This window comes from Martes martes, assembly GCF_963455335.1.
Source record: "Martes martes genome assembly, chromosome: 5".
Taxonomy (NCBI): domain Eukaryota; kingdom Metazoa; phylum Chordata; class Mammalia; order Carnivora; family Mustelidae; genus Martes; species Martes martes.
Genome location: NC_137892.1, coordinates 142538627 through 142549981, shown reverse-complemented (window position 1 = coordinate 142549981; position 11355 = coordinate 142538627). Strand labels below are relative to the sequence as shown.

Genomic DNA, 11355 nt, shown 5'->3' with positions numbered 1-11355 from the left:
GTCAATAAATTTAAGAGGGCAGATATAATACCACCATGTTTCCTGAGTACAACAGTATGAAACTAGAAATCAATTATAAGAAAAAAAAAAAACTGGAAAGAACACAAATACATGGAATTCTAAAGGACATGCATTACTAAACAATGAATGGATCAACCAAGAAAGGAAAGTGGAACTTAAACATTTGGAGACAAATGAAAATGAAGATACAATGGTCAAAAATCTTTGGGATGTAGCAAAAGCTATTCTAAGAGAGAAGATTGTAGTGATACGGGTGTACCTTAAGAAGCAAGAAAAATCTAAATAAACAACATGACCTTATACCCTCAAGAGCTAAAAAAAAGAACAGAGCCCAAAGGTAGAAGGAAGGAAGTAATACAAATTAGAGCATAAATAAATAGAGACTAAAAGAACAGTAGAAAATATTGATGAAACCAAGAGCTAGTTCTTTGACAAAATAAACAAAATTGATAAACCTTTAGCTAGGCTAATCAAAACAAAAAGGAGAGAACTCAAATAACATCAGAAATGAAGGAAAAATAACAAACAATGCCACAGAAAAAAACAAAGGATTATGAGAGAATATTATGAAAAATTATAAGCCAACAAACTGGACAACCTGCCAGAAGTGGGTAAATTCCTAGAAACATATAACCTTATAAAACTGAATCAGGAAGAAACAGAAAATTTAACAAATCAATTACTAATAATGAAATTGAATCAGTAATCAAAGAACTTCCAATAAACAAAAGTCTGGAACCAGATGGCTTCACAGGTGAATTTTTTTTTTTTTTTTTTTTTTTTTTGAGAGAGTGGGAGAGAGATAGAAGGCAGGGGGAAAGGCAGAGAGAAAATCTAAGCAGGGCATGGAGCCTGATGTAAGGCTCCATCTCACAACCCTGAGATCGTAACCTGAGCCAAAATCAAGAGTTGAATGCTTAATGGACTGAGCCACCCAAGCACCCCTCCACGAAACATTTAAAGGATGGTTAATAACCATTCCTTTTAAACTAATCCAAAAAAATAAAAGAGGAAGGGACACTTCCAAATTCACTTTATAAGCCTAGCATCCCACTGATACCAAAAACAGACAAAGACAATATCAAAAAAGAAAAATACAGGCCAATACCTCTGATGGACAAAGATGCAAAAATCCTCAACAAAATATTAGCAAACTGAATCAACAATACATTTTAAAAAATAATAAAATTCACCACCATCAAGTGGGATTTATTTCAGAGATTTAAGTTTCAATATTTGCAAATTAATCAACATGATATACCATATTAACAAAATAAAGAATAAAATTATATGATCATCAATAGATGAAGAAGTATTTGACAAAATTCAATGTTTATTCATGATCAAGAAACTCTCAACACAAGAGGTTTACAGGGAACCACTACAAAATCATAAAGGACATACATGACAAAGCCAGGGCTAATGACATGTTAATGAGGAAAAGTATAAAGCTCAGACCAAGAATAAGGCAAGAAGATCTACTTTCATAACTTTCAGTCAATATAATATTGGAGGTCCTAGCCTCATCAATCAGATGCAAAACAGAAATAAAAGGCATCTCAAAAAAAAAAAAAGGCATCTCAAATAGTAAAGAAAAAGTAAAACAGTCATTATTTGCAGATGACATGTAGAAAGTCCTAAAGACTGTAACCCCCCAAAAATAGAACTGATAAATTCAGTAAAGTTATAAAATGTAAAATTAATGTACAGAAATCTGTTGCTTTTCTACACACTAATAAAGAATAGCAGAAATAGAAATAAACAATCCCATTTACAAATAATCAGCAAAAATACCTACCAGTAAATTTAACCAAAGAAGTGAAAGACATATTTTGAAAACGATGACATTACTGAAAGAAATTAAAGACAACACAAACAAATGGAAAAATATATCATACCCTTGAATTGGAAGAATATTTTTGAAATGTCCATACTACCAAAAGCAATCCACAAACTCACTACATCCCTATCAAAATACTAACAGTATTTTTCACAGAACTAGAATAATCCTAAAATTTGTCTAGAACCACAAAAGATCCTGAATAACAAAGCAATCTTGAGAAAGAAGAGCAAAGCTGAAGCTATCTCAACCCCAGATTTCAAAATATACTACAAAGCTACAGTAATCAAAACAGTACAGAACTGGTTAAAAAATAAACATAAAACAGGTCCTGGCTGGCTCAGTGGGTTAAAGCCTCTGCCTTCCGCTTGGGTCGCGATCCCAGGGACCTGGGATCGAGTCCCTCATCGGGCTCTCTGCTCTATGGGGAGCCTGCTTCCTCCTCTCTCTGCCTGCCTCTCTGCCTACTTGTGATCCCTGTCAAATAAATAAATAAAATCTTAAAATAAAATAAAATAAACGTGAAGGTCAATGGAAGATGATAAACAGTCCAAAATAAACAGGTAGCAGTGTAGTCAATTAATCTATGATAAAGGAGGTAAGAATATACAATTGGAAAAATACAGTCTTTTCAATAAATGGTTTTGGGAAAAATAAACAGCTATATGAAAGAAAAACAAAAGGGAAGGGAAGAGAAGGGAAGGGAAGGGAAGGGAAGGGGAGGGGATGGGAGGGAAGGGGAGGGAAGGGAAGGAAAGGGAAGGGAAGGGAAGGGAAGGGAAGGGAGAAGAGAAGAGAGAAGAGAAGAGAAAGGGAGGGGAGGGGAGAGGAGAGGAGAGAAGGTGAGAGAAAGGGAGGGGAAGGGAGGGGAGAGAAACCAGACTACTTTTTCACAACATACACAAAAATAAGTTCAAAATGGATTAAAGACCTAAATGTGATACCTGAAACCACAAAACTCCTAAAAGTAAACATAGACAGTAATCTCTTGTACATTGCCATTAGCAACATATTTATGAAGTTTCCTCAAGCAAGGGAAACAAAAGCAAAAACAAACTGTCAGAACTACACTAAAATAGAAAGCTTTTACATAGCAAAGAAAACAATCAACAAAACAAAAAAGGCAACCTACTGAATGGGAGAAGATATTTGTAAATTATATATCCTATAAAGGGTTGATATCCAAAATACATAAAGAACTTATAAAACTTAACACCAAAAAAAAAAAAAAAAAAAAAGAAAGAAAGAAAGAAAATCTGATTCAAAAATGGGCAGAGCATCTGAATAGGCGTTTTACCAAAGATGACACAGCCTACAGTTACATGGAAAGATGCTCAACATCACTAATTATTAGAGAAATATTAAAGTTACAATGAATTATCATCTTACACTAGTCAAAACAAGCTGTATCAAAAAGACAAAAAGGGGACGCCTGGGTGGCTCAGTTGGTTAAGCAGCTGCCTTCGGCTCGGGTCATGATCTCAGGGTCCTGGGATCGAGTCCTACATCGGGCTCCTTGCTCGGCAGGGAGCCTGCTTCTCCCTCTGCCTCTGCCTGCCTCTCTGTCTGCCTGTGCTCACTCTCTCTGACAAATAAGTAAATAAAATCTTAAAAAAAAAAAAATCTAAAAAAAAAAAAAGACAAAAAGGCTCCTGGAGGCTTAGTCAGTTAAGTGTCTTGGTTTTGGCTCAGGTCATGATCTCATGGTTGTGAGATAGAGCCCTGAAGCACAGAAACTACTTGAGACTCTCTCTCCCCCTCCTTCTGTCCCTCTCCAGCTTGCTTTTATGTGTTCTCTCTCTCTAGAGTAAGCAAATCTTAAAAGAAAAAAAAAAAAAAAAAAAAAAAAAGAAGTAACAAGTATTCACAAAAATGTGGAGAAAAGGGAACCCTTATGCACTTTTGGTAGAAAATAGTATTCCACTATTTGTGGAAAATAGTATAGAATTTCCTCAAAAAGTTAAAAATAATAATATCATACAATCTAGTAATTCCACTACTGTCCCTAACCCACAGAAAACAAAAACCACTAATTTGAAAAGAAATATGTATCCCTGTTTACTGCAGCTTTAGTTATAGTAGCCAAGATATTGAAGTAACCCAAATGCCCACTGATGGATGAATCAATAAAGAAGATATGGTGTACACACACACACACACACACACACACACACTGAAATATTACGAAGCCATAAAAGACGAATGAGATCTTGCCATTTGCAACTACACAGATGGACCTAGAGGGTATTATGTTAAGTGAAATGAGTCAGATGGATAAAGACATATACCATATGATTTCACTTATATGCAGATTCTTAAAAAATAAATAAACAAACAAAAAACAGAATCAGACCTATAAATATGGAGAACAAACTGGTGGTTGCCAGATGGGAAGTAGATGGGAGGTGGGCAACACAGATACAAAGGATTAAAAAATTCAAACTTCTAGTTATAAAATAATAGTCATGGAGATGAATTACAGCATAGGGTATATTGTCAATAGTATTGCAATCACAGATGTTCATTACAGAGAACAGACTGAGGTTTGCTGGAGGGGAGGTGGGCAGGCTAATGGGTTAAATGGGTGATAAGTATTAAGGAGGGCACTTGTGACAAGCACTGGGCGTATGTAAGTGATGAATGACTAAAGTTTACTGAAACCAATCTTACAGTATATGTTAACTAAATTTAAATAAAAACTTGAAATAAAAAAGTGTACATACATATTTTACATTATCATACTAAGATATTTGTGCCCTACAGAAGTCATGGAATAAAATATACTATTGTACTGAGTAGGGGGCCGGACTGTCTCTTAAAGGGAATGCCTATCATCAAATAGGTCCTTGGAGAGAAAACAGAAACCTTACAAAAGATTAACTTGCAAAGCAAAAGAAAGCACATTTCTATTTTCTAGTCTTTCTCTTTAACCAATATTCTTAAGAATGTCAAGCCCTTGCCTATATAATTTATCATAGTAGTAGGGGATGGGGTATGTTAAAAGGTTTTAGTACTCACTACTAGCCTCGTGAAGATGAGCTGCTGATTTGGTTGCTTTGGAAAACCATAAATATTTATTGAAAACTCAATTTGCTACTATCCGTGGTTAATTAGAATTTTTATAATCCTTGTTTCATGCATCCTCAGTTTCTTGAGGTGATTTTTTTTTTTTTTTAATTTCTTTATCCCACTCAGTCCATCTCTTCTTCTCATTCAGCAGAGGAAATCCCTCCTCCGTTAGTAGTAATACGTTTTTCATCAGATCGAATGTTTGGTAACTATCAGTTTCATCTTGACTCGTGTGTTCAGAAATACTTCAAGGATGTGGGACCTAGTAACTGATAACTTATTATGTTACTGTCTGGATTTTAAGAAAAAGGAAAAGATCCTTTCTGGCTGCTGTGTTGGTATTTTCAAGCTGCTCCTGTTTCTGCAGCCAAGGGAACCGTCTGGGAATGATGTTGAGTGAAAAACGTGAGTTAAGGGGCCGCATATTTGGGAGAAGGAGGCTAGGAGAAGCTAACTGGAGTTCTCTGGGTGAAAAGAAACTTGGTACTGCTGTCACTCCAGACACACGGAGAGACGGCGCAGGAATATCATAGAAAGTGGCAGAAGAAAGCTGAACGAAAATAAAGCTTTGACTTAAAAAAAAAAAAAAGCATATTCAATCCATATGGAAAGAATAAGTTCTCCACTTGCAAAATTTGTAAAAGTTCTGTGCACCAACTGGGTTCTCCTTACTGCCAGGGTTATGACTACAAAAAGGGCATCTGTGCAATGTGTGGGAAAAAAGTTTTGGATACCAAAAACTACAAGCAAACATCTGTGCAGATGTATTGATGATGTTTCTGGCTTTCTATGTGATTTTACTTTTTCCTTTGAAGTTTCAAGGCATAACACAGTTGTTCAAGTCACAAAATAACATTTTTTTTAAAGATTTTGTTTATTTATTTGACAGATAGAGATCACAAGTAGGCAGAGAGGCAGGCAGAGAGAAAGGAGGAAGCAGGCTCCCCACCAAGCAGAGACCCCTACATGGGGCTTGATCCCAGGACCCTGGGATCATGACCTGAGCCGAAGGCAGAGGCTTCAACCCACTGAGCCACCCACGTGCCCCAAAATAACATGTTTTAAGACAATTAATATTAAACCAAGTTGATTGTTATTCATTTTTTTTGCTCTTAAGAAGTTCTAAACAACATAACCAGTTTCCTGTCTTAGTTCCTTTCCTAACAAGCATCTTATTGAAATAGAGTAAGTAGCAAATAAATGAAAAATATTTTCCCATTTCTGTAGACACTTTTTATCACTATTCATATAATTCTTATCCTCATTCTCTAATTATAGATTTAACAAAAGTGAGAGATTGTTGGTTGATATTTTATTATGAACTTTGAATCAGACTTATAACTCTTCCTTTATTCTCTTGTTGGTGTCATAGTTCTTAGAGTCAGCAGTCTCTATTAATTGTAAGTTCACAGGGCACTGGAATATCTGAGACCATTATAGCTGAATAGTTCCTTAGTCATTAGCCCAGATCTAAAACACAAGTTGTATTTACGACACTTTATTTTTGTTCTTGAAGCCAAAGTGCCAATACCTTTTGTATGGGAATGGGAAAACAAGTCACCCCATGTGTGTCCAAGTGAATACACTGAATTTCAGAAAAATACATTCCGTGCACATTACCTTGAATTCAAACTGTCATGAAAGCCAAGAAAACAGTGTTCATCTATGGGAATGTGTAATGAATGAATTGCCACTCTTAGGAAATCTCCTTTCTTAAAATGCAAAAACCAAAAATTTTTTATCTCCCCTCCCCACCAAAAATAAATAGAATAAAACCAAAATAAATAAATAAATATGAAAAATTTTAAAAAACCTGTAAGTTGCAAAAGTAACTAATGTGATGCCTTACTAATTTTGCTAGTTGTTTTTGGAGCTTTACAAATAAAAATTTTTAAATTTGTTGACGAGACTCTTTTTTCACATTAACATGGTAGTTTTTTCAATCAAAATTTTATATCAATTCTGCTTCATGACATTGCCATTTTGTGTAGATTTGATTTTACTTTCCACTTCTATGTTTCTCTCATCATATCTAGTTGCTATGATTTTCTTCTGAATTCTGAACAAACTGACTGAATGTGTTTCATTGCATAGATTTTCTAAGAAATATAACTTGCCATCACAATTTTAAATTTAATAATTTTTCTTTTAATCAGGAATACATATTTTATTTCTAATCTCTAGAATAATTATATGAACTAAAAGGTAACGATAGCTTCAGGTAAAAAATGGAGGGTGTGTGAGTTCCTGATTTCTGGGCAGCTACATAAGTTCCATTCACAACTGGAGAGGCCTCTGTTAAGACAGCCCAAGGGCAGAGGGCTCAGCTCATATGGAAGTTCCTCATCTACTTCGTCATTCTCCCTGGGGTTCAAGTCAATATGCTGACTCTTTTCCTGAAGTCACACCAGGGAAAGCATATATGCTCTACTTATGTTCATCCCTGCATCAGGTTTAAGCTCTTTCTCCATAAAGATGGCAACAATACTTTATCCCATAACCTTCATGCAAAGCCACTTCCAACCCACAATGATATGAATAAAGAAAATCTGGACCTCTTCCCTGACACTGTGGACCACAACACCAGTTTGGACCATTACTCTGTGCATGGACCAGTCAAGTGAATGGGACTTGAAGCTTATTTCTTTACTTGTACCAAATGATGGCCTGTAGACTGATCTTCTAACCCTTTGCTTGTGACCAGAGATGACATAAATAATTTAGAATGGTAAAAAAGAAAACGAAAGAAAAAAGCTATAGTAAGAGGAAAACCTTGCCTCGTTCTCCCCTCATAACATTATATATATAGTATATATAGTCACCATATACATGTGTTTGGGCAATTAAATATTTTACATGCTATATGAAAGATGCAGTTGATCCAATTACAGCTAAATTTCTCCTACTCAGCACTTTGCAAAGGAAAAAAAAAAAAGGAAAAAAACATTTTGAGACTAGTTCCCACTTTGATGTAATGTCTCAGCAGAAGCAGACTTAGAAGAGTTATTAAGGTGGCTAGTCTATGATAATGGATAATGAATAGGTTATTAGAAGAGTATGGAATGATTTAAAAAAACAAGGAAAAACAAAAAATAGAGGTTCCATTCACAAGATGAGACAGAGGTGATCAAAACCTACATTTACAAAAGGCCCAGGAACATAACTTGATAACCTTGAATATTATTAAAGCCTTGGAAGAAACTCAGTACAGTTAAATCATTGTTCAAAATATTTTACTCTGTTGGCCTAAGGTAAAGAAAGCTGGTTTTTGCCCTAGACAGGCTGGTGGGGTGAAATGGAAACTGGTAATATTCAGTATATAACACTGCATTCTTTGTTATACTAAATGACTCTTTTTTTTAAGATTTTATTTATTTATTTGACAGAGAAAGATATCACAAGCAGGCAGAGAGGCAGGCAGAGAGAGAGGAAGAAGCAGGCTCCCCACCGAGTAAAGAGCCCAATATGGGACTCGATCCCAGAACCCTGAGACCATGACCAAACTGAAGGCAGAGACTTAACCCACTGAGCCACCCAGATGCCCCTTAAGTGGCTTATTTTTTTTAAAGATTTTATTTATTTATCTGACAGACAGAGATCACAAGTAGGCAGAGAGGCAGGCAGACAAAGAGGAGAAAGCAGGATCCCTGCTGAGCAGAGAGCTTGATTTGGGGTTTGATCCCAGGACCCTGAGATCATGACCTGAGCCTAAGGCAGAGGCTTAACCAAGCCACCCAGGCACCCCTAAATGGCTTATTTTTAAATATATTTTATAATTGTTGATTTAAGTAGTTTCTGTTAATTGGTTGGGTAAACATTAAAAGTGGTTCTTCAGGCTTCTAGTAATTAACAATATTCCAGAATAGTAATAAAAATATTTTATGATGTTATTTTCATCAAGATGAAAATTGCCAGGTTGATAAAATTTTTTTTTTGAACTTCGCAAATGCACTGAGAATTTCTGCCATAAACCTCAACATTTTTTAATCCAACACTTCTAAGATGCATTTGATTACCATGAAATTTTTTCTATCATTACACTTATTAATATACTTCAGAATCAACATCCTAATGTTTTATTTTAGATTACTTATTAAACCTATTTTTAAGCCCATATTTATAAGTAAAAAGACAAGAATCTGGAAAATTATCAATTTGCCACTTATTATAAGAGGGTCATAATATAGGTTGGTTTATGTGAGAAACTTTTTTTTAAGAATGCTGTATTACTTAACAAGAGATCTAGATAACATGAATATGAAGGGTTAAACAAATTTATTGTGTTTAATTCTTTCTCATATGTTAAACACTTTATTCAGTGACCCATAATTGCTGAAAATTTTCCGAAAGATAGAGCAAAAGAGTGATCTAAAGAAAAAGAAATGCAACTTCAACACAAAACTAGTTTTTCCATGAAATGAGGGCCATTCTATGCTCCCATGTAATGATATACTCCCACTGGCAAAGTTTCGTTTCGAATCTAATAAAATATACAAATTTAATCAGGAATAATACTAAAATACATTCATTACTTTTTCCTTGGGCATTGTGCATGACACTTAAAAACTTAATTTTATAACAAAACAAGATGCCTATAGCTACATTGGTGAAGTATTAGAGAAAATTGTTTAAATTGTCATTATTTAGAACAAAACTTTCTACTAAAGCTAATAAAAATTTAAATCAATACAGAAAGCTAAGTTTAAGTAGATTAAAAAGAAGCTCACTCTTATGATTAAAAACAAGCTCAAAAACATAAAATAAGGACTTTCAAAAATGTATTAATAATTGATATATAATTATGTTCTATTTATTAATTAATAATTCAATTAATTAGGAGCATTGGAATTTAAGTACATAGCTATCTGTACCATTATTAGAAAAGTAGAGATATCACATATTCTATTAATAGGAATGAAGTTTAAAAGTTTTTTTTAAAAACTTAGGAAAAAATTGTCAGAGGCTATGGAATCAAACAGAATCATTAATAAAATGTGTTATTAGTTCAGTGGCTGCTCCACAGGAAAGGGGAGGAGGAGGGAACTAAAATACTTTGAAAAGATCCATAATATTTCTGGGAATCTAGGAGGCTGTTTTCATGTGTTGGACTGTGCACATGCCCAGAAGAGACATGAAAAGTGCTCTAACCTCTGCTTAATTTAACCTTTAGTCTTAACCTTAAGTAGTAAGTGACGGTTCTAACACAGTATTAATCTATTGGCTAAAGCACTGATTATGTATCCCAACACATACCCACACCCCCACCCACAGAACCACTCAGCAGAGTCCTAGAAACCCATTAGTTAAAAGGTATTTAAGTATATCTCCCTTCTATGAAATTAACCAAGTAGAGACCAGCAGATACACACAACAAAGAATACAGATATTATAGAATCAGTCCAGAAAAGTCTTAAACAAATGTCAACGAAAAAGGATTGTAGGGATAATGGCAGAGTAGGAAGATACTGAGCTCATTTCCTTCCATGTACACACCAAGGATGCAACTATGAAAAAGCAATTCACTCAGAAAACAACCTAAAGACCATCCAAACAACTCTTCCACAGCAAGGGATATAAAGAAAAAGCCACATTGAGAAGGATGGGGGGAGGGCCAGAGACAGAGGCAGGAGCCAAACTCCTGGTGCAGCAACCGACAAATGGGAAGGATATCATGGGCACAGATTCTCCCTGAGGAATGAGGGAATCAGGTTCCACATTGGGTATCCTTGGCCCTGGAGGCTGGCATGGGGAAAAGAGCCATCATAACATCAGGCTTCGAAAATCAGTAGAACTTAACTATGGCAGAGCTAAAGGGCTATAGGAAACTGATATTCACAAATAACTCATGTTGATGAAAAGGACAGTATAGGGAATACAGTCAATATTATAATAATTTTATATGGTGACAGATAGTAACTACATTTACCATAGTGAACATTTCATAATGTATATAATTGTCAAATCAGTTTGTTGTACACATGAAACAAATATTCTATGCCAATTATATTTCAATTAAAATTTTAAAAAATAAAACAAGACAAACAGCAAATAGCAACAATAAGAGAACTGGATAAAGAATGTGATTTTCAGAGTTGACACGTTATATAGTTTTTATACTGTTTTCCAGAATAAAAAATATATAAAACACACAATTTTTGGAACATACACAGGCAAAAAGCAGTCAATGGAAACTGTTCATAAGGAAAGTCAAGCATTGGATTTACTAGGAAAATAACCTTGAATCAGCTATTTTAGATATGTTCAAAAAAACCAACAGAAATTTTAGATACGTTCAAAAAAACCAACAGATATGTTCAAAAAAAACCAACAGAAATAAAGAACCAAAAGACAGATACAAGACAGATACATCACCAAATAGAGATTATCAAAATATGTAAAATTAAAAAACAATGAAAAATACATCC

The 11355-nt window shown here is 34.6% G+C and overlaps 1 pseudogene across 1 annotated transcript; it reads left to right on the top strand.

Moving 5' to 3' along the window:
* Positions 1–5319: 5319 nt before the first annotated feature.
* On the top strand, positions 5320–5701 carry LOC308343366 (cysteine-rich PDZ-binding protein-like; annotated as a pseudogene). The gene has a single exon. The product of its transcript is annotated as a cysteine-rich PDZ-binding protein-like (transcript).
* The last annotated feature ends 5654 nt before the right edge of the window (positions 5702–11355 follow it).